The sequence below is a fragment of the Trachypithecus francoisi genome, unplaced genomic scaffold, assembly GCF_009764315.1.
Source record: "Trachypithecus francoisi isolate TF-2019V2 unplaced genomic scaffold, Tfra_2.0 Lachesis_group7, whole genome shotgun sequence".
NCBI classification, from domain to species: domain Eukaryota; kingdom Metazoa; phylum Chordata; class Mammalia; order Primates; family Cercopithecidae; genus Trachypithecus; species Trachypithecus francoisi.
This window is the reverse complement of record NW_022681472.1, coordinates 81,871,865-81,896,977: the sequence shown is the minus strand read 5'-3', so window position 1 is coordinate 81,896,977 and position 25,113 is coordinate 81,871,865. Positions and strand designations below refer to the sequence as shown.

The window sequence follows — 25,113 nt, the reverse complement described above, 5'->3', positions numbered from 1 at the left end:
CACCACCCCTTTAATCCCTCCACCAAGATCCTCCTCAGTTCTCATTCTGTCCAAGTCCAAAACTTACTCTAGTCCTAGGTTTGAGTGTGCCAAAAGGGTAGTACGATCTTTTATAAAACATAACAGAGCTAACATCTATAGAATCTCCACTATAATTATAGCAAGTCACTATAATGCTAAGAACTTCATGACTAGTTATCTCCTACCTTATACCACTCTTTGAGTAGAACTATCTACTCATATTATCCCATTTTATAGACAAGGAAAAGTCCCTAAGGTCACAAAGTAAGGAAACGTGAAACAAGGCATCCAGTACAGGAAGTCTGAGTCCTTGGTCTCTGCTGTTAGCTCTGTGCAGTGCTTCCTGCTCTAGATTGCATGTGAGTCCCTCAATGGCATTATGAAGTAAGCGCTATCCTCTCTACTAAGGCCAGAAAAGAGGATGGGAAGTTAGAAGCCAGGATCAAGCTGAACCCACGTCTTACAGCAAGGGATCTGAGGAAGAAGGCGAAACAAAGACAGCCATTGTATATCAGGAAATTTACAATGCTATGAAGTCAAATTGAAGAACCTTCCTACCTTGTGTAAGCCCTTGCTCTAAGTGCAAGGACTTGATCTTTTCATAAATCACAGACAGTAATTATTTCTAGGTAGTATGACACCATGGAATACAGACCTCTCTGAGTCATGCCACACCCTCACAGCAACATTGACCCCAGAGGCCATCGCTCAGTGTCTCTTGAAGGATCTCCTCAATCCCACTTTAGTGGGCCCAGTTGCAGTTCCAAGGACTGGAAACCTAGTTTCTCTTCTGCTGTATGTCACCTAAGGAATCTCAGGCCTGCTAATAAAACTATCTCTCTGTGCCAGTCCATCCTCTTAAACCACGCTGGGATTCCATGTGTTGGCTTCTCTGCCTTCTGGTGTACTTTGTGAATGCTTAGTAGGGAGGTGGTCTAGAGCTCTTTGCTCTATGTAGTCCCCCAATGTAGTCAGCACATCACCCCCTTGAGAGCAGGAGATGTCACAGGTTACAGCCCTGGCTACCTTTCTCTTCCATCTCTGACATCCTTCTCAGTCCTCTGGGCTCAGAGAGAAGGAGCCTTTCCCTATGTGAGATCCTCCTTCCCCCAAAGAGCACCCAGCCCTCCACTGCCCCTTCCCCGTGTTAAACTAGCAAACAGATGCAGGGAGGCAGAAATGATAAAGTAAAATCAATTGATAGGTACCTAAAAATATTATTCTTTTCATCCTTAAACATCCAGGTTCTCAGTCACCAAACACTGGAGCAGAAATTTTGCTTTCCATTTTGTAGATAAGAAGAAAAGCCAAAATGGAGAAAAATAAAATTGAGGGCATATCCATGCCAATATATCAACCCTGCAGGTAAATATCTATCTAGCATCCATCACTTCAGTGACACTATACTTTGGAAATCTCTCAAACTACCTGTATCTTCTATTTTTCCTTTGAGGGAGGTTCTGCTTGTCCCTGCCCTTAACAAGGGGTGTTTCTCCACGTTCCTTTCCTTGGCAACCTTCTTTTTATTTTTTTCTCTACTACTCTGTGTGTGTGTGTGCGCATGTGTGTGTGAGAGAGAGAGAGAGAGAATTCACCCACTCTTCACCCACTCTCAGAACTTAGCCATAATCTTTAAGTATAGATTCAACACATCTTTATACCTTGCCCACTTTTCTGTCTTCTGAATAGTTCTATTTTAAAGGAATGCTGGTTCCTTAAACTGGGCATTCAGAGAACTGAAGATTGTCTCCATGGCATTGACGTTCTAGTTTCTGTTTAAATCATCCTTTCCTCAAACATCTTACTGTCTCACTATTGGTCTTCATTCAGCAATCCTCATCATGCTCGCTCCCATAGATTCTGCCTTCTTGGCCTTCCAGTTTTATTCACATGTATTCCTCTCTCCACCTCCCCAGCTCCCTTACTTCATACCAGGACCTCACCACTTCTCATTGGAATCCTGCAGTGGGGTCAGGTAGGTGAGATAGATTATAAAGAAAATAGGTTCAGGCTGCGCACAGTGGCTCATACCTGTAATCCCAACACTTTGGGAGGCCGAGGTGGGTGGATCACTTGTGGTCATGAGTTCGAGACCAGCCTGACTAGTATGGTGAAACCCCATCTCTAAAACAAAAAAATTAAAAATGAAAAAATTAAAAAATTAGCTGGGCATGGTGGCACATGCCTGTAATCCCAGCTACTCAGGAGGCTGAGGCAAGATAATTGCTTGAACCGAGTAGGCAGAGGTTACAGTGAGCCAAGATCATGCCACTGCACTCCAGCCTGGGTGACAGAGCAAGACTCCATCTCAAAAAAAAAAGAAAGAAAAAAAAGAAAGAAGAAAAGAAAATAGGTTCACATTCCATCTTAGTATCCTGGCATCCTAGATGCTCCAATACCTGACTCCAAACGGAGTTATCTTATCCCCTACACTCTTACACATTCTCCACAGACTTGCTGAATTTGGCACTCATTCTCCTTGGACATGGGCTTTCCTATTATATGACAGGTAACTTATTTTCTGCACTGAATGAGTTTGCCAAGCCATTTCACTTTTTGCAATATATCTACCAACCAAGACTGTTTTTAGATAATGCCTCTTTTGTGAACCAATTCTTGATCATTGTCTTGTCTGAAGACTAATAACCCACTGTTTTCTCACCTCTACAACTCCCCCTGAGACAGAAGAATGTGTCTTCACCTTGGTGAAACTTTCTTTAATCCCCAAATCCAGGTTAGGTTAGGGCCTCCCACTGTGTTATCTCAGATTTTAGGGGAGAACCCTCATCTCTCTTTGACTTCCTTTTTCTATAGACACCACTGAGAGAAACATATTTGGTTTCTTTCTGTATCCCTGACTTAATTCCCGTGGAAGAAAGACTGAAACATCTTACTTGTGGGTTGGGGATAAGGGGCTTAGTTCATCTTGACTGCTGCTTTTCTTAGCTCCTCCCTGATCCTCTGCCTCCAGAAGCTTGACTGAGTGCAGGAAGTATCCACTGTGATCGGCTTTCCACCGGGCAACCACAACTTCTTCCTTTCCGGGAAGATTCAACTGTCCCACTCTGCCAGAGTGGGGTAGGCACAGTACATTGAATGTGCTAGGCTGAATTCTAGGCCAAAATATTGTTGGTAAAACCTCTAGGTGACAGATGTGATATTGCATTTCCCAATCCAGTTTCCATCACTAATAGAGCTGCCACGTTGCTGCTGACGTTTCTCCCCTCGGCCTTTCCACGGACTCAGGACTTCATAGGGAGGAAAAAGCAGTATCTCAAACCTCCTTTGTGATGACATTCAGTATGATCAATGCCAGTTTCTTTCCCTGTCTCTTCTGTCTAGCTGGTAAATTCCTGTAAGACAGAGACCATGTTCCTTTTCATTTTTGTATCTCTCGTGTCTAGCACAGTATCTAGTTCAATAAATATCTTAACTAAACTGACGGATAGATGAAAACTTTATGCCACCCTTATGGCTCATACTATATCTTATAATAGCAATGCATGAATAAATGGATGAATGACATATGCTTGTATACTGCCTACAGCATATTCTGATTCCTTTCACATGTTGTCTATCAACTCGAACAATCTGCAGCTCACAATTTTGCTGTAGGTCTACTGTGGGAGAACACCTGCAGCTCTTTCTCCACTGCTTTTATTTTCCAAGGCTCAGAACACTGGAATTTTGCCAGGGAGGTACAGAACTGTTCAACCCTATCACCCAGAGCTGAATCATCCACAAAGCACCATAGCATCAAAGCTGATGACAACATCCCACTCACTATATCGTCTTCGCTTTCTGCTTTTCATTTCTGGCTTCGTAAATTTACTATTCTGTCTCTCGCTGCACTTTAAGCCATACTCGTGTCTTATTCATCCTTTCTTGTCACCAAAAAGCTGACACAGGCATTCAGGAAACTGGTGTTGTCAATAAAAGAAGAAAACCACTTTTTTTTTTTTTTTGGTTGAATATTTTCCTTCAAACACATGTCCTCTTTTCCAGATATTTAGTTGTACTATTTTTAGCCTGAATTAGGTGTGCTCCTTTCCAGACTTCATTACTGCAAGCAGAGGGAAATACCCAGAATAGGTCTTCAGTTTTAACTGACTAGCCATTGCCTTATTTATTAATTAACCATCTCTATGGACTGAGTTGGTATTTATAACAAAGGAAGCAATTGCTAAGTTGAACTTGGTTTTCATTTCTAGACTTCTGGACCATGGCCATTTGTACAGGGAAAAAAAGCATCTAACAATCCCACAAGATTTTAAACTTAAATTATCTTCTTGCATTAATCATTTACTAGTACTAAATAGACACTGTATATGCTTTCTTATTAGTTACTCATTGCTGTTCAACAAATCACTTTGTAATGTCCTGGCTTTAATAACAACCATGTGTTATATCTCATGAACGTATAGATCATCTGAGAAGTTCTGCTATTCTGGACTAGGCTTGGTTGATCTTGACTGGACTCACTCATGCATTTGTGGTCAGCTGAGTGTTAGGTAGGCAGCTATGCTCACTGTGGCTGACCTTCTAGCTCGTATGTTTGAGGGTGGCCTGGTGCTGGATGACCTTGGCTGTGCCAATTCAGCAATGCCTTGTCTCATCCTCCAGCACACTAGTCCAGGCTTGGGTCCATGTAGTTGGCAAGTTTCCAAATCCAAGCAAGCTCACTGAAGAGGAGATGCAGAGACCCTCAAGAACTTTGTAGGGATCTACTTGAGGAACGTTTGCTAACATCCTAGTGATCAAGGAAAAGCACAATTCTGTCCAAAGGCAGAGGGCAGAGATTACAAATTATAGGATAAGGTCAAGAATAACAAGAAGCCAATAAGTGGGGCTATAGATGCAATTAATTTATCACTTTCCAAACTCTCCTTCTGACTTTGTGTACCTCATAAAAACACACGTATAATGCCCTAATTTAATCCTTCTGGAGATAATACTATCATCATCATGAACAATGACAGCCTTCCTAGAGCACTGACCACTACACTTAAACTACAAAATAAAGGTGATTTCATTGACACAACAACCTATAAAGTAGACAGTAGTATTATTTCACAGGCAGGTGCTTTAACTCCAAACCTCATGGGCTTAAGCATCAGACCAGTCTTCCTACAAAAGCAGTTATGAAATTATGCCCCCTAGAGAGACACATATTATGATGACAGTCTTTTGCCATACTTTGTTCTTATCTCCCAGTAAAAACTCTTTGGCAAAGAGTATATACACCAAGTCTCTTCTTATTGTGCGATTTATTTGAATTTCCCAGGAGTATGTGAGTATACAAGCATATGTGAAACTGAAAGGTGCAATGAAAAATATAATTCAGGGATCATTCACAATAATGGCTCACGAACCATTTTGTGCCAAGTCCTCAGGCCTTTGGAAACTCTCCGAAGCCTCTCAAATTGTTGCTGGGCAACAACAACAGAAATGGAAGGGAGAAGAATCTGCTTCTGGAAGCAGCCCTCAGCCCTTGGCCCAGCTGTTCTAGGCCTGCTTTCAGGGATCCAGGAAGAGAGTGATGAACCCATGCAAACTTAGGGCAAAACTAACCATATTTAACAGTAGGTGAGAATGCAGAAGGGCAAGGGGAGAAGAGATACCCAGTGCTTAATAAAGGAGCTGTCATGTCTCATGGAGGTTGACTTAGGATACACTTTCATATAATAGACCTTCAACAAAATCCTTGAAGTAAAATTCACTTCATCGAACGAAAATGTTATTAGCCTCCGAAATCACCCAGACAGTTCAGAAAGATAGTCATTAGGTTGCTGAGATTTCATCAACAACCTAGTCTATGGGTAGAGAGGGACCTTGTAGACTATATCACAGTGCCTCATTGAAGTTATTTGTCGTGTATGTTTGCTCCATGGCTCCTGGGAGGGCCCCAAGTAACAATCTAGGCCAAGGATTGAAAAATGTTTATGTAAAAGACCAGATGGTAAATATTTTCGGCTTTTCCGGCCATATGATCTGTTGCAACTTTGTACAAAGGCAGCCATAGGCAATACACAAAGTAATGTCTATGTCTGTTTTCCTATAAAACTTTATTTACAAAAACAGATAGTGACAGATTTGGCCAACAGGCTGGAGTTTTCTGACAGCTGGTCTAAGCAGTCAAGAGGTCTGTGAAGATTTGGGGCATGCAGCTGTAAGCAATAGGTCTGGCTTCCGAGCAGGGTGAAAATCCTTTTTAAATAATCTGCGACTGTAATCTGTCCAGCATGGTTAAGAATTAAGTATGTGACAACCGGTGGCCTTAGGTGACAACCGATGACAGTCAAGAGAAGACCTCTTTTTCCTAGAGGAACAAGACTGACCACAGAAAAGCCTTGTCTGCTCTCAAATTCAGTGCTTTTTTTCAGCCAACCAACACTATAATACTTGGAGATCTAAAGGCACGAAGATGAAATTAAGTCCATTACTTAAGAAGCACTGAACTCAAAGCAAGGAGAGCTGAGGTCCAGTCCCAGCCTTGCTACTTACTATCTGTATGAGTCAGTTATTTAATGACTGTGATCCAGTTTTCCCCAGCTATGAAATAAGGGATTCTGGTGTTTCTCCAAGTGTTATCTGAATCAGAATCATTTAGGTTATTATCCAAAAGGCAGATTTCTGGGCTCCACCCTAGACCTCTATTGAATTATAATCTCTGAGGTTTGGGGCCTGGTAATATGTATGAACAGCATGAGCTCTGGGGATTTTAAAATCCAGTAAAGTTTCAGACCCACTGGACAAGAAAGATCCTGTTCTAGCACTCCTTCCAGTCCAATGTTCTGGCCTGTCTGAAATCTGGTTAAAGTATACCATCTTCTGTTGTTCTCAGGAAGAAATGCCTGTTAACTATAGCATACACATGAAATTCAATGGAGCCTTGTGGAATTTTGGAAAGAATAACCAGCCTCATCTATATCTCTATTTGGAGAAATGGCTTCTTGGCTTGGGCTAATGTGTTATTTGACAATCAGAAGGGGAAAAAGTCATAACTTCACTCCCGTTTCCTCAGGCCAAAATGCAAATTTAAAACTCATTCCGAATGCCTTTCCAGGGAGGTGGCCACAGCTGATGAAAGACCTCATGCTTGTTGCAACAGGCCCTGGTAGCTGAATTTTATCCCTGAAACTGGCATAGCTTCCTTCAGCCCAGCAGAGCAGCTGAAAGGTAAATGGTGCATACACATGTGTGCATGTGTGTATGTATGTATGTGGGGGTGAGAACATGTGTGTATGTGCATGGTGTTTGGTTTGTGGTGTGTGTGTGTAGTATGTTCATGTGGTGTGTATATATGTGTATGTCTCGTGTTTGGTGTATCCAATATGGTGTTTGTGTATGCGTATACAGATATATATATGTATTTGTGTTGTGTGTGGTATACGTGGTGCTTTTGTGTTTGTGGCATGCGTATATTGTGGATATATGTGTGCATGGTGTTTGTCATATGTGTATGTTATATGTGTTTGCTATGTATGTGAGTGTGCCTGGTGATTGTGTGGTGTATGTGTGCTTTGTGCATAGTATACGCAGTGTTTGTGTCTGTCTTGGGTGTATGTTGTATGCATATGTGGGAATGTGTGGTGTGCATGGTGTTTATACATGTATGTATATGTTTAGGAGGGTCGTGGAGGGGGATTGTCAGCCAAGAGAGTCAAGGTTCATAAATTCAATAGGTCCTACTATGTGCCAGCCCCAGGCTAGGTGATGAAAGTACAGAGATAAGTTAGAACAAGTCACTACCCTGGAAAACCTCAGAGCCCAACTTGCAAATTTTCCCAAATGTTATAAGCCAGGCACTTGCCTCACATCATATTTACAGCAACCCCTTTGAGATAGAGATTGTGATTATTCCCATTTAATATTCTGGGAAGACTGGGACTAAGGAAGGCTAACTATGGAGCACTGTAACAAACCTAAAGAACTTGAACCCAAGCAGGTCAGATTCCAGAGCCCATGTCATTAGCCTCCATCATCACAGTAGCTAACTTTTACTGAGTGCTTTGCATGCTTCATGATCTCGTGAAGGTTCTCAGGACTACCCCGTGAGTTAGACACTGTTACCATTCCCACTGTGCCAAGAAATGAATGGCCCAAGGCCACAGAGTCAGTTAATGGCAGAGCTAGGATTTGGACCTAGGCAGACTTGCTCCAGGGTGCCTGCTCCAAGGATTTTGTTTCTTTGTTTCTTTGTTTCTCAAAGAGAGACAAGCATGGAAATGAATGACAACTCAGGAGATGCTTGTACAAAGCTCAGAGGAAGGAAAAAAAGAACTTTCAAAGGACTCCGGGGAGGGTTTCCTCCAGGAACTGTCATCTATTTTCTTGTACTTACAAACCTGACTCTGGGAGAAATAGCAGAGTTCAAGTTTTGACCGTGACTTTAAAGACCAAGGGAGAGTTTGATGGTTGTAATTTCCTACCTGTTTGATTTGTCCTTGGTTGGACAGGGAGCCAGGAGCCATGTTTTATCTCTTTTTTCCTTTTTTTATTGAACGTAAACTCCCTCAATGTAATGTAAAATGCCTCTACCAGTCACATCTTTTTATAGTGTCCCCTCTTCCCCAGAAGCTAGAGAGTAGTTAAGGGCAGTCAAGTTTGCATAGATGGAAGCAGGGACCAGGGAATATAAAAGGTTTGTATAAGCAGAATAATGGAGACCAGGGAGCAAGGGGCTGGGGCATTGCAAAGAGAGTCTTATTGTATATTTTGTTCCCAGTTCTGCCAGAGTTTCTAGCCTTCTTTCCAAAGCAACTTGGAGATTATTTCATAATACACTCATGAACACACTCATGATTTCACAAAACACTACATGTTTCAGAAACATAGGTCTGACTAAGCTAAAGTCCCAAAAGATAGTTTTACCCTCACAGGCTTGGGTTTAGCAGCACAGGACATTAATGACTGGAACCAGAAGTCTTAAATGTGTTGGAATTATATTGTACTTGCTATGTAAAAGAAAAAAAAAAAACTTTGAAAACAAAATGTATAAAAGAATGATCAAACTTAAATATTTGCAGAAACTGCACCGAAGACATTTTAGTAGGCCAAATGAATCAACTCCTCAAATCACCTGGAGAACGTGAGAGTGTATGGGTTCACGGGTGTGTGTGCACATCACTTCTGGCCACCTTGCATCTGCATACTTCCAGGCTTGGGAGGTCACTGCTTGCCCAGCAAGCTAATCCACTGTTTTGAAGCTCTGATGGTTAGGATGGATTCCTTTTGTTGTTGTTGTTGTTGTTGTTGTTGTATAGTTGTTATTTTGAGAGAGTCTGGCTCTGGAGCCCAGGCTGTAGTGCAATGACGAGATCTCAGCTCACTACAGCCTCCGCCTTCTGGGTTCAAGCGATTTTCCTGCCTCAGCTTCTTGAGTAGCTGTGCACCACCACGCCCGGCTAATTTTTGTATTTTTAGTAGAGATGGGGTTTCGCCATGTTGGCCAAGCTAGTCTTAGAACTCCTGGCGTGCTTCAGCCTCCCGATGTGTTGTGATTACAGGCATGAGCCACAGTGTCTGGCAGGATGGATTCCTCATAATATTCACTGTTTGTCCTAGTTCTGACTTCTGAACCTATGCAGAGTCAATTTCGAATACTTTTTAGTGGCTTCAAAACATTTTTGGAAGAAAGACATGAAAAGCAAATATGTATATAAGTAAAATGAAGAAACAAACGGATTTTTCTCCACCTGAGAGCCCACTGATGATCTAATAAATTATTGCTTAATAAATCCCTCTAGGTGATTTCTTTTTATCTGGCTTAAATATCAGTCTTGCTTGTCTTCGGTGCCCATATCCCAAGTCACATGACTCTCTCCCCGGACCCACATGTGTCTTCACACCTGCACACGTGCTGCCAACTGGCAGGCTCAGCAATCCTTGAAAACTCTGATGGATACTGTCCTTAGGTAAAGTGTGATTTCCTCAGGAGACTCCCTTTGGAGTTAACCTTGCTGACTGCTTCAGCCCTGATCCACCACTGTTATAATTGCTTCATTTCATACTCCTGGACCCCACTCTCTCACTTATAGCTTGGTACAACACCGAGTCTCGTTGCCATTTCTAGACTGTGTCTCTGTCTTAAACCACTCTTCTTAATGATTAAGTCCACTCCTATCACACTTGTTCTTGGACTGAAGCCTTGATCCCAGGCTCCTAGTTGATGATCCTCCTGACCCCATGACACCAGGCATTTTAACAAACCCAGGTTTCATCTCAATCAAGCAATTAAATGCTTATCAAAGAGGTCAATGTTAGATATGAGTTCTAAATTTCTTTTCAAAAAATTGATATGTCAGTATGTTCAATTCTTTGCCTTCTACTTTTAAACTTAACTTCCTCGTAAAGCAATTTTTTCAATCACCTACTCCACCCTAACTCACCTGCTCCACCCTACATTCCAATCACCTGCTCCATCCTAACTCATTCAATTACCTGCGACCTGCTCTGCCCTGACTCCCACCAAAGCACTCACCCTGTCATTCTCTTCAAATTAGCCAATCAAAATTAGTTTAGCCTGTGCAGTCTAATGCTAGCCAATAGGAAAACGACACAGCAGCAGGGACCACATGCGTCAGGGATAAAAACCCCTTCCCCTCCCTTGTCCAAGTGTGCGCTCACCATTGCTCCACCCATAAGAGTGTACCCTTCTATATAAAAATAACTTGCCTTGCTAAAAATTAAAAAAAATTTAAAAATTAAATTTATATTCAAATACTATTTCTTTTGCAACACCAAAACTTTATATATAACACCAAGGACAGACAGATATGGTCAGTAGCTAAAGACTGCCCCATTCCAATGTATACGTATTGAAATTTACTATCTTCTAGCCTTCATTTCTCAAGTTTTTCCTCCAAAATCATCTGAAGTAAACTTCCACATCCTTGGCTGAAATTGACTCACATGGCATCAGTTGCATCGGATGCTTTGCTAGCCTGGCACCCTATCAGAAAAGGAGGTGAATTTGACATCAGCTCTTCTTATATTTATGTAATCCATACCACTTCTTGGTGATCATGCTTCCTGCTTTAAGTGATGAAATTTTATATATATATATATATATAAAATCGATGTATATATATCGACATATAGATACATAATTATTAATTGTAGAGTTTTCTTGGGGGCAAATATCAGACTTAGATGTCCACCGTAGCATTCATCTTTTCTTCCTTAACATTGAATTTGTGCATCTTCAGTCCCCTGAAGTTCACCTCTGCAGTTCCTCTGAGATTACTCACAGTTAGTGTTTTTTTTAATTCTTAGCAGTAAAAGCATGAGATTTAGATGTGACTTTCAATCTTGTCTCTTACGGAATAATGTATTCAAGGGGGTGACCATGGGCAAATAATTTACTTTCTTTGTACCACAGTTGCCTCAGCTGTAAAATGGATATAATAATATTTGTCTTCTAGGGTTGTGAGAAAGGAATTCAATAGCATCCCTAAAGTACCCAATGCAGTGCCTGTGTGTCTTTTCATAAATAGCTATCCTTGCCCCTTGGGAATCAGCTCTTTTTATTTCTGCATCTTGACCTCACGTGGAGCTTCCGCATCTTGAACTCTGTGCTTCCACCGCATTTCCTCACGTCTCCTTGTCTCTGTGTTCTTCCCTTTCCAGATGGAAGATCATTCTCCTTGACAGGGATGACACATTTTACCAGATGAATACAGCTCTGTTTTCTCATTGTCATCTGTCAGCATTTGTCTTCTGCCCTGAGCAATGAGTCTCTTCCTCCCTTACTCTCTTTATTGTGAAAGTAGCTTTTAATGAGTCTCACTCTCACCGCCAGTACCCCTTTTATCCTGAGTGTTTTTTACAACTCTCAGTTTATTCACAAGAACGTATAAAAGGCTTCTTATATCCAGTATGCACTCAATGTTGAGGACACTGATGAAAAGAGAGACAGGGTCCCTGCTGTCACGCATCTTCTAGTGAGCATTGGTTTCCTGTAGCTGAAGCTGGGTTTAACTTGTACCTCAAATCCTGGGGTGAGTGTAGCACATGATGGAAACAGGATTCCAATCTAGGTGACCTTTCTGCCGTATGATGTTGGCACAAAGAACACTTTTTGAGAAGCCTGACCAGCATCAGGGAAATATTATGAAGTGGGCTGTCACGAGGCCCCATGATCCTCCTTCTGACATCACCTGCCTCCATTCAATAGATTATCAACTAATCCTTATTAAATGATTACTGGCAAGGGTAGTTAAGGTGTAACTGATAACAACTAGGGTATGAACCATTTCTGGTGAAAATGGAGTGGCTAATTCATATCTATTTCCAGAGAGAGTGAGAAATGATTTAAGTGTCTGTCCTTCCATCACTTAACAGTAAGCCTTAATTGAACATTTCCACAGCCCTCACGCATTAACCTCTAAATACACTTGAACAAAAGATCCTTGTACTCCATGATTACACATGCTTGTGTGATCCACATCCTCATATGATTACCTTATGAATCCCCTCCCTTCTCTATTCATTCTCCTCGTAGTGAGGTATAAACAGTGCTTTGGAGCAGTGGGTAGGAGAGCTGGGCTACTGTCTCGCTCCTGTCACATGGTCACTGTGTGTGACCGTGGGGGACATTGCTGCACCATTTCTTCAACTGTAACATAAAGGAGCAGGACTCAGAAAACCTTAAAAGAAGGTTCTGCTCTAAAGTTCCAAGTGGTTAATTACCCCAGTTTGAGAGACAATTGGCTGTAAACAGATGTTAGCAATCTGCATCCTGCCCAAACACAGTGAGCTCCGTAGAAAGAGGACAGAGCTCGAGGGGGCTCCCAGGAGGTCTGAGCATTCACCTTCTTGCCTGAGAGTTCACTGACTCATTCAGACAGTATTCCTGGGGAAAAATAGAACTGGACCTATGGCAGGGGGCTTGCAGCCTGGCTCTGTCACTTATGTGCTGTGTGGCTTTAAGGAAGCCATTCACCTCTCTGATCTCTGTTACTTCCTCTGTAAGTCGGGCATAGTGGTATAGCCATTCACAACAGTGGCAAGTCTAGAATTTTCATAAGACTAAAGTATTGATCAGATTTGAAGACAGCCTGGTGGATCTTCCTTGAGTCTGTAATTGTGAAGGTAGCAAGTACAATCACAGTGAAATTACTTACGTTGCTTGATATTTGAGGTAGCTTTAATGAGGTCACTGAGGTAGGCTGTGTGAGGTGGTGGGACTCAAGGCTCCTCAACTTACCCCCAATGGAACCGTGATTATTCACAGAGCAACTGAGACAATTCAATGTGATTCCATAAACCAAAGTGCCCGGCTCGTGCTCAAAGAAATAGAACAACATAGTAGTTTTGCATGTGAGCCCCCCTTGTGCCAGGTTAACATAACTGTGCATAACGGTTATGTTAAGCACACATAACTGAAGTGCTTTGCCCTGCAATATGGCACACCGTAAGAAAGCAAGCTAGCATTTTATAGGGGCAGCATCTAAAAAACCAATGTAATCCTCTCAGGAAATCCAGCCTTAGCTTTTAAAGTTTAAGATCGCTGAGATAATAGAACGTTTCAGACGGTTGCTGCGTGGCTCAGTCAGCACCTGGTTAATGGTGCCTACAGAGTGGAAGACTCAGGATGTGTTCATCCAGCTTTAACACTTAGAAACTGAATGCGGGCCTGGCACCTAGCAGGCCCTCAACAAATGTTCAGTCAATGAATGGATGAATTAGTAAGTCAATGTATAAATGGAGAAAAAATATTTTACGAGACCAGTGCTGTGAATTTTCAGTTTCACACTTACTCAATCCACAAGGGAGTCAATCCAGAGGCAAAATTCACGGATTCACGTATCTCTCCTGAGATAACACATGTTGAAATGTCATCGGAATAAAATATGTGAAATTTTTGTCATGAGAGTACTTCCAAGTATTTTGATTTTCTTTTCTTCTTCTTCTTTTTTTTTTTTTTTAACTCTTATTTCAGCCCTGGCAAATCCTACTCAGAGATTAAAAAGAACTTCCAGTTGGGCATAGTGGCTCACGCCTGTAATCCCAGCACTCTGGGAGGCCAAGGCAGGCAGATCACTTGAGGTCAGGAGTTGGTGACTAGAGTGGCCAACATGACGAAACCCTGTCTCTACTAAAAATACAAAAATTAGCTGGGTGTGGTGAGGGGTGCCTGTAATCCCTGCTACTTGGGAGGCTGAGGCAGGAGAATCACTTGAACTCAGGAGGTGGAGGTTGCGGTGAGCCACTGCACTCCAGCCTGGGTGACAGAGTAAAACTCCATCTCAAAAAAAAAAAAAAAAGAACTTCCTAAGTAATAGAAGCCTCTTTTCTCAGTTGGGCATGTATCTGCCTAAAGTAAACATGAACATTTTCCCACCTCTGTTGAAACTAGATGTCGCCACATGACACGTTCTGCCCAGTGGGGTGTGAGCAATGTGCTGAGGGTGGCTTGCTATAATGTCCTTAATGGGAAGGAGCTGTTCTTGCCTTCCTCTTTCTCCTTGGGTGCTGGCTGGAATGGCCAGCCTGGTTAATGAGATGAACTTGGGAATGGAAGCTACGTGTGAAAGAGTAAAAGCTAGGAAGACTTTAATCCTGAATACGACCCCTTCAGACCTTACCTAAGAGAGGAATAAACCTCCATCTTAAAAACAAACTAAACTGTATTTTGGGGTTTTGCCTGGCACATAGTTGAAGCTAACCCTGACTTATAGAGTAACACTCAGAAACTCTGGAAATGCCATTCACACAACATGATCCAACAACATGAACACTGGGTTAGGAGTCAGCAAACTGAGTTCTGAGCTCTTAGCACTATTTAGTTTGTTGATATTCAACAAGTCATTTCCTTTCTTATGATTCAGTTTTCCATTCAGTAGATACAGGTATTAAATTAGGACTTCCTCTCCGATATTACCATCCTTAATAATTCTTATAAGACTATAGCAGGAGCTACTGTATGAAACATCATATCAAGCTTAAGGATTAGGGGGAAAAAATCTAGTGTTAAACGCAGTCAACAAATATTTGTTGTGCACCTAACTCATGTCAGGTACTGCAGTAGGTACTAGAAATACAGAGGTGAACTAAACAGATACAGCTCCTGCCCCTGAGAAGAATACTATCTAGTTAAAAGGAAAGGCATTAAAAATATTGCTAAATGCAATGGCAATGGAAGCCAAAATTGACAAATGAGATCTAATTAAACTAAAGAGCTTCTGCACAGCAAAAGAAATTATCAGAGTGAACAGGAAACCTACAGAATGGGAGAAAATTTTTGCAATCTGTTCATCTGACAAAGGGCTAATATTGAGAATCTACAAAGAACTCAAACAAATTCACAAGAAAAAGCAACTCCATCAAAAGTGGGTAAAGGATATGAACAGACACTTCTCAAAAGAAGACATTTATGCAACCAACAAACATATGAAAAAAGCTCATCATCACTGGTCATTAGAGAAATGCAAATCAAAACCACAATGAGCTACCATCTCACACCAGTTAGAATAGCAATCATTAAAAAGTCAGGAAACAACAGATGCTGGAGAGGATGGGAAGAACTAGAAATACTTTTACACTGTTGGTGGGAGTATAAATTAGTTCAACCATTGTGGAAGACAGTGTGGCAATTCCTCAAGGATCTAGAACCAGAAATACCATTTGACCCAGCAATCCCATTACTGGGTATATACCCAAAGGATTATAAATCATGCTGCTATAAAGACACATGCACACTTACGTTTATTGCGGCACTATTCACGATAGCAAAGACTTGGAACCAACCCAAATGTCCATCAATGATAGACTGGATAAAGAAAATGTGACACATACACACCATGGAATACTATGCAGCCATAAAAAAGGATGAGTTCATGTCCTGTAGAGGGACATGGATGAAGCTGGAAACCATCATTCTCAACAAACTAACACAGGAACAGAAAACCAATCACTGCATATTCTCATTCATAAGTGGGAGCTGAACAATGAGAACACATGAACACAGGGCGGGGAACATCACACACCGGGGCCTGTTGGGGGGTGGGGGACTAGGGAGGGACAGCATTAGGAAAAATACTTAATGTAGATGATGGGTTGATGGGTGCAACAAACCACCATGGCATGCGTATACCCATGTAACAAACCTGCACGTTCTGCACATGTATCCCAGAACTTAAAGTATAATAATAAAAAAAATGCTAAATGATTATAAAATGATTTGTATAAAAAAGAAGTGTGTATGTTATGATACCATGGGTTAGCAGGGCATTACTTGGTTGTGGGAGGAGGGAATCAAAGGAATGCATGCAGGAATGTATATTTAAACTGAAATATGAAAACTGAATGGGGCTTAACTAGGTGAAGAGTAGGAAGAAAAAAGTACTAAAAAATCAACTTACAGGAAGCTTAAGAGTTTCATAAGGACAAGTTGATCAGGCTTATGAAGCCAGAAGAAAAGACTCATGGGTTTACTCTTTCCCAGACCTGACCCTGTTAGAAATTGATACATCCAAGCAAAATTTCCACCCAATCCTTAACACTTCTGCTTTTCAACTCAGGAAGATATTTTTTCTTGAAGTTGCAACACTGAGCATTTTTAGATAATCACCTTTTCATGTGTACTGCAGTTTTCAATTAACTGTTTGCAAAGCAGGGTTACATGTATAATTTTGGGTAATATAGGCAGTAGATAGTACTATCCTCAGTTACAGGGGCAGAAATGGAAACTTGGTGAGATTAAGTTACATTCATGTGGTCAAACAGTTAAGTGGTGGGACCTGAACTTTCTTCATCTTCTGGCCGGTGTTCTAACCATTCCTCTCTTTCTAGGGCAGAGGTCATTTGCCCATATAAAAGTGACTATCAGGAAAGTAATTTTGAAAGGAATGTTGGCCAATTAACCCAATAATGCTAGTTGGAGAGATTACGGTCAAATGATTTCTTCATCCAGAATCATTTTAGAGCATTTTGGAATTCAGATTTTGGGATTTGGGATGGTCAACCTGTACTAACTCTTTCTAGAGGGGTGGCCATGGTTAAACAAGACTGTGCATGGAAGGCAAATAAAACACTGCCTGACACATGCAGGGCCTCTATACCTGTCGTATGGCCCATCCTTCAAGACTGAGAGCTATGGGGGTACTTCCTTCAAACTGCTCAGATCTCTCTATTTTTTATATTAACTGTCTTTCTTATGTGTGCCCCTGGGTTATCTCTATCGCAGGATTGACGACAATATATTTTTATTGAATAGTTACATTTCTCTTTACCACAGATTGGCTGAGGAGACAGATGCCATATCTTCTCTATATTTGTATTTGCAACACATAGCATAGAACTATTTTTATTTATTTGAGATGGAGTTTCACTCTTGTTGCCCAGGTTGGAGGGCAATGGCCTGATCCTGGCTCACTGCAACCTCTGCCTCCTGGGTTTAAGCGATTCTCCTGCCTCAGCCTCCCGAGTAGCTGGGATTACAGGCATGCGCCACCACACCCAGCTACTTTTCTGTTATTAGTAGAGACAGGGTTTCTCCATGTTGGTCAGGCTGGTCTCGAACTTGCAACCTCAGGTGATCTGCCTGCTTCGGCCTCCCAAATTGCTGGGATTACAGGTGTGAGCCACCGCACCCAGCCCGAAACTGGTTTTGTAAAAGCTTAATAATGCTCAATGCACCAGATACAACTTCAGAATCAGCTGTTCTTCAAAGAGGTGTTTCTGGCTCTTTTTCACTCCAAACTAGGTAAGTCATTCTGTTTGATTCCTCATAACAGCAACACTTTTGCATTTCACACCTCTATTTACCTTATCAAATCCTTATGCCCCTACTAGACTGGAAGCCTCCTGAAGGAAGCCACTCCATCTGCAGGGCATCTCCCGGTATCTATCTGCTGAAAAAATGCATGAACAGATTGCTGAGACTGCTCTGAGAAATGAAGTTACTAGAAATTCAGCAATTGCACTGATAAAACAGTGACACGGGCCTTGAGTGGGTGGCCTGGCCTTGCTCATGCTTCCTGCTTCCTCTAGAGCTCTCTGCTCGCACAGCCCAAATACTCTACTCTCTGTGTGGCAAAGCTTTGGAATTTGGCTCTAAAATCAGGGGAAAGGAAGCAGAGGGGCCAGGGAGTCATTTGCAATGACTGTCCTGAGATTCTGTTTCATCATGTGCATGCACTTAGTGACACATCAGGGAACTTTTTTTTCCAGGAGCAAGCTTTTCTCTTCCCCTCCACTTGTGCATATGTTGAAAGATCACACATACGTTTTCAATGAAGTCACTGAGGATCATGGGAAGCCAGCAGTAACAGCTGGTGTGTCCGAATTACCCGGAGGCAATTTAATCTTTTGGCCTCACATTGGGAAAGCAGTTTGAGGAAGGTAGGCTCCTTTAAAACAACAACAACAAAACTGAAGATAGAGGAGAAGAACAACAAGGAGAAATTGTATGACTTTAGGCAGCTGCTGCTGTTACTAAAAGCTAGGAAAGGAGGCAGGAGGGGCCTGAAGCTGGGGATGAAAGTGAGGGTTGTTATCAACAGCAGGGTGGCCGGGACTAGTGCTCCTGGGAGAATATCATTTCCTTTGTGGAATGAGATACCAGAAGGCTTCCAACCCCCAGGAAATCAGCCTAGGGCGGTCTGGGATTGAGGATCTTTCTGATCGGTAATGCCTGGACTCATAAACAATGTCAGTATCACCCATGAGAGATGAGTAACAGGAGAGGCACAATTAGCAGGCCAGAGAATCCTGAAAACAGTCATTAAAGTCTTGAAGGATGTGGGCAGCAGTGTGGTACAGCTGTTGAGCGTGTCAATTAGGGATTCAGAGGTAGGGTGGGGGAGAGAATGCCATTCCAAGGAGGCCAGCACTTCTCACCCTGACTGCTGGTACGGCAAGCTACTGTAGCATACAACAGGGCCTCTCCCCCCACCGCCTCCTCGACTGAAAAAAGCAAGAGAGAGAAGAGGATCAAGAGGTCCCAGATATGAATTTCCTGCTGCACTTAGAGAGCTACATGTTTAGCCAAGATTTCAAGATCAGATTTTTGTACATCAGTTATTAAAAGAAACCATCCTTCAAAAGTAAAGTTTAGTTTTCCCTGAAACTGGAACATTTGCTTAATCAGAAGGAATAGTGCACCAGGGGAAATGACCACCTCTGCTATTACAAGTAATGGGATTGAAAATTTCCTATCATAATTTACTCATTAGTCCAAAAAGTTTTTTATATCACAGTCACAAAGATAAATAATATCTAGTTCCTGACCTTGAAAAATGCACCAGTAATATGGTAGAGAAAGCCACATAAACAGGTAATTACAATACAATGGAGCATGCGCTACAGTGGACGTGGGTGCCCACTGAAGATGGAAAGGATCAGGCTGGGCTGGGCCTGGAAGGCTGAGAACAGGAGGGCAGAGGGCAGCAATAAGGAAACGGAGGGTAAAGCTAACGAGGTGCAGAGCAGTGTCCTTGCTGTGTTTTTTGCATATAAACTTGTGCGGTCCTTCACTGCTTCTTAAACATATGATAATTGGTACTTTTCTCCTTTCCTGAAATTTTTCAAGCTTCTTTCATTTTTTCTCTCAACAACCTTCCATTCCGATTTTACTCATTCTTGCCATATGCTTCCTGCCTGTGAATGTCAGTGCCGGTGTCCCTCCTGATGTGTGGAACGCCCTCCCAGGATTTTAAGTGTCTCAGTCCACCAATCATTCCAATCTTCTACTTTGCCTCTTGATATGGTTTGGCTGTGTCCCCACCCAAATTTCATCTTGAATTGTAGCTCCTATAATCCCCACGTGTCATGGAAGGGACCCGGAAGGAAGTAACTGAATCACAGGGGCAGGGTTTGCCTGTGTTGTTCTCATGATAGTGAATAAGTCTCATGAGATCTGATGGTTTTATAAAGGGGAGTTCCCCTACACACACTCTTCTTGGCTGCCACCATGTAAGATGTGCCTTTGCTTACTCTTCACCTTCCGCCATGATTGTGAGACCTCCACAGTCATGAGGAATGGTGAGTCCATTAAACTTCTTTCCTTTCTAAATTACTCAGTCTTGGGTATTTATTCATAGCAATATGAGAATGGATGAATACAATTTCCTATCTCTAAAACCTCCCTCCTGAACTCATGTGGCAAAGGTTTTTGCTTTTATTTATTTTTGCTTGACAATGAACAAGAGAAAATATTAGGTAGCTGAGGAAGTTAATATAGAATAGGGTTCCTATTTCTTTGCAAATATTTCCAGGAAAGTGACATAACCAGGGCTTTGAAACAAACTAGCTTTTCATTACTATTGCCTCATTGAATACTCAAATCATTTTTACTTGAGGCATACAATAAAGAGCTGCATATTGGGTGGCAGTACTTTTTGACTTCAGGATGTTTTAGAACATGTTCAACATTTTCCCCCTAATATCAGGAACAAGGCCAATACATCCACCCTCTCTGTTCTTATTCAACACAGTGATGAAAGTGATGAAAGTTCAAGCAAGAAAGTTCAAGCACAAGATCAAGACAGAAAATCATTCGCATTTCTATACACTAACAACAAACATTTGGAAACAAGTTAAAAGCACAATACCATTGGCAATTATACCAAAGAAAGTGAAATACTACGGTGAAAATCTGACAGAAGATGTAGAGGATCTCCCTTCTGAAAATGACAGGGGCCTTTTCTGAACTAGTGAAAGTTCCTTTCGGCTGTTCTCATGTCCGTCTAGAATTTTTCCCGTTTCCTGCCTGAATTCCTGGATTCTCGGATGATTCTTGTCTTCCTGTCCGAATCAAGAGATGTCAAATGAGGACCATGATAAAGCCAGTTGTAAGTTTTCTGATGTCTACACCAAGAAACTCACACTTAGTGGGATGTCTGCTCTCAGGTAGAACCAAACCAGTTAACCAGTTAGGAGATACCTAGAGCATAGTCTTCAACACCTGGGAGGATGGGAGACAAGCAGAGATCTTGGTTAGTAAAAGCGTTCAAAATCTATTTGTGAAATCAATGTTTATTCACTTAATTAGAAATAAATATGTAAATAAATGGAATTCTATTGAATATCTAAGTAAGACCCAGTTATGGCACATGTTCTATTTTCTCTTTAGTTTTTCTTTTAGTTTTGGCTATACATATGCAGGCTGGTCCTATAGATAAACTGTGTGTTACAGGAGTTTGGTATACATATTACGTTGTCACCCAGGTAGTAAGCATAGTGCCTGACAGGTGGTTTTTTGATCCTCACCCTCCTCCGATCCTCCATCCTCAGGTAGGCCCCGGTGTCTACTGTTCCCTTCCTATCTGTTTTATTTTAAGCACTTTTGTATCTTAGCAAGTTGAATCCTCATACCAGTTGTGTTAGTCGAACGTCATTATCCTCATAATATACATGAAGGAGCCAAAACCTAGAGATACTAAATAACTATTTGAAAACAACAAAGCTAATAGAGCCTGGATTTGCACCCATACCTCTGACTCCAAAATGTATACTCTTAACCAATATGGTACCCTGCCTCCCCAAATTCTCAGAACATCTCATTCTGGTGTAGCCATGATTACCAAAGCAGGAAATAACATGTAAAGTCAACAAATATAAATCAAATATCTTCAGTGAAGGAGAGACTGAATGAGCCATATCTTAAAAATATGGAAATATATGCAAGCCTCATTTGCTAGAATAAACTTTGAGTAATGCTGAGTAAGCCAAACATTTTGGAAGTACTGGCAACAAAATAAGCAATTATATGCTAAAAGGACAGAGGTCATTAAATGCTAAAGGAAGAAAAAAAGTATAAGCTTTTTCTTGCTTCCTCTGGACAAAACTGGGGTCAGTCTGTAGAAGCTGCAAGGAGAGAGTTCTCAGCTCATAGTCTGAGAAATTCTCAAGCAAGAATTTACAAAATTATTTCTTACAAAAGGTTTTTTCAATAATTATCTAACAAAATTACAATTTCTCTAATAAAACAAAACATTCTTTTGGAGAAAAATTAGAAAACACCACAATACAGAAAAGATGGAACCCAAATCTTTCATCACTCCACTACACAAAGGCAATAACTGTTAGCATTTAGGTTTTTCAGAAAGAGGAACATTCTCAATGTCAAAATGGTCCAGTGAAGGGTAATTGCTTTCAAAGGTAGTGAGTTCTCTGTCACTAGAGGTATGTAAGCAAAGACCAGGTGGCTAGTGGATAGGGGCTAGTATAGATGGATGCAACCATAAAGTGGGCAGAAAGTGGGTCTGGACTGAAAGACATTTAAGAATGCTTCCAACTTTGAAACTACAGAAATCTATATGATCCAGGAAGAAAGCAGAACCAGGTCTGGTTTATTTATCAAGGATTATTTGCAATCTAGAACAGATTCTAGCACATGGTAGGTGCTCAGTAAACATATATTAAATGAAAATGAAAGAATAAAGGAAGGAAGAGGGAGAGAGAAGTAGGAAAGATGGGAAGGAAGGAGAAGAGAGGAATGCCTGATTAGGGAGCAGGTTCCAGATTCAAGCCCCATTCACTCATAGATCCTCAGCCATTCATTTAGCTCCCGCCATGTGCCAAGCACTATCCTGGTTACAGGCATTTGAGATGCAGTCCCCTAGCTCAGTGTTCACTTTGGAGTCCCTATTCAGTCTGACAGTCTAAAACGGGCCTTGTCTATGGGTGTGGTGGTGGTTGGGGAAGTTTGTCTCCATGAGGCTTGGGGCCCAGCAATCATTACAGGAAAGAGACACGTTTGGAAAATGACAGGTGGTTGGAACACCTGTGCTGTGTGATGCACAGAGGTGTCTGTGTAGGGGGGTGGGCACGTGTCAGCAGACACAAAAAGACCCTTGGAGTCATTTCTCCCTCTATAGGGTAAGTGAGTGGAAGACACAAACCATTTTTCCAGGCTAGAAGCTCCCTTACACCCCCAAATCCTCCCTTCCAAATTCTCCCTTGAGTCCCAGCAGCAGAACTGCATTCTGTGTGGCAGAGCGGGTCCAGTGGCACTTTGCACTTACAAGTAATTTCAATTTTATCAGACCAGCTGGGGCTTGTTTTTGAGTCTGTGAGAAGATAGGAAGTGCTCAAACAGGAAGCTGGGATAAGGTTACACTGACAGATCTGTGATTTTTGCCCATGACTTTAGGGCTGAGGAATGTTCTGCTGCAAAACGGCACTGCTACAACCAAGTTGAAAACACACACAAATATATACATACGCACATGATTACACCGATTTGGCTGTTTGGAGCTGGTTCTGACTCAAAGTTTGTGTTATCTTTGTCCTGTCCTGAGAAAAGCTCCTTTAGTCATATGGGCTTTCCCCTACCCTAGGTTGGCCTTCAGGATCCACTTTTAAGGCCCCAAGCTCAAATCTCAGTTAATGGGATCTTAATGCCCACAGTTTTCCAGAAATCTTGAATCTTCCCTTTCCCGCTCCTCACATATTCAACACTCAACAAGCACAGCATGTTTGTCTCTGAAATGGTTCTTAGATGCATGATCTACTCCCCCTAAGGATACTCAGGGCCTCAGGTCAGATCCTCACCATCTCTTGTCTGCACTGATGCTCCTGTGCCTTGAATTGTCTCCTTGACTCAGTCTCTGCCCGAAAACCTTTCTCCATCTTGCTGCCAGTGTAACCTTCCTAGGGCACAAATTTGATGAAGTTATTTCCCTGCTTAGATATTCCTGGTGGTTCCTTACCCTTAGTCATGCCGCTCCAAGCATGGTCTGCAGATGGGCACCAGCCTGTGAACTTTGTTCCTGTCCCTGAGAGGTAAGTGCAAAAGTAGAGAGAGCATTTGGAAGTGTATATGGACATTTGACATCCCCATGTTATCCAATGTGTCATGTGTGGTGAGTAGACCGGTGTCATTAAGTAGAGTCTACCCAGGGTGTTGTGGAGCTCACATGGAGAGTCATCTGTGGGGCCAACTCTATACTCTTAATCGGTGCACAGTTGGGGTAAGAACAACAACGACAACTGGTCCTGTACCACAGACAGTGTGAGAAGCACAGCTCTACAGGATACAATCCAAAGACTTCACCCCAAATCCTTCCCGACCCAGTCTGTGTCCGTGGTTCTTCCAGTATCTCCTGAAACTCCTCCTTTACTTTCCTCCATCTGTGAAGCTGCTTGGCAGTCCTCCAGACAATATGTACATGTGAATTCTTCCCGGAATGTCCTTCCCTGCAGCCCTTTTCTCATGTTCTTACACATCTTTCACGTCTCATTGCAGCTCTGCTAGAACGGCCTCTGTGAAGTCATTTCTGATGCCATCTCTAAGTCTCCAACACAAATACCGCCTCCTTGTGTCCTTCCACATTACCTAGTTCATTACTGTGGCAACTTCAAATGGCATGAATAAGACAAAATCCCTTCTATCGAATGGTCTCTAGCCTATTTCTCTCACGAATACTTTTCTCATGAATTTTCTGTGCTGTGTCTCCTTAAAGAGACTGTGTATTAAACAGCTTTGTGTCTACAAGGCCCTCATGCTGTGAGCACAGGCAGAACTCAAGGAAGGATACAAGGAATGAAACATTTGGGATTCATTGTGACAATGAAGGTTGAGACATAAAAAGAGGTTCCGGAAAATCTTTGATCCTCTCAGTCTGTCTGGGCTTTCATTTCTTCTTTTACCACAGGTGGGACTGGAGTTGTGGACACCCATAATTCCATTGAAGCTCCAATATTCAACTCTACAGCCAGGGAATTTACATTACCAGAACCTCTTCCCTCCAGAAACCCCTAGAAGACGGCCCGATTTCTCAGACTCTACACACAAAAGTAGCAACCACAGAGATGCACATGGCTCCATTTCCTGAGACTCTTCTTTGGATCTTTCTTATGTCGCATCCCTTTAGGGATGGTGTCCTTTCATCTGCATTCACAATGCCCTGGAGTCAGGTAATTTAGATAGAAAGAAATGGAAGAATTTCAAATTTGGACTTTTTATTTTCTAGTGAGTTGTTCAGGTGCTTAAGGCTACAAGAAAACATGGCCTAAGTCCCCAGGCTTGGCAAAGGGCATCCTATAGTCATCGACACCTAAAACAAGAGATCTCAAGTTAAACACGTTAAGTAGAAAATAGGCTGTCATTATGGGTAAGTGGGCAAAATTGCCCCCATTAAA

General features: G+C 41.9%; 1 long non-coding RNA gene across 1 annotated transcript in view; it reads right to left on the bottom strand.

The window, feature by feature from the left end:
- Positions 1-4,040: 4,040 nt before the first annotated feature.
- Positions 4,041-25,113, bottom strand: part of LOC117079129 — a 31,039-nt gene continuing 9,966 nt past the window's right edge. The window contains exon 3 of the long non-coding RNA XR_004435271.1: positions 4,041-4,084. This is a non-coding gene — a long non-coding RNA (uncharacterized LOC117079129). The remainder of the gene's footprint in view (positions 4,085-25,113) is intronic.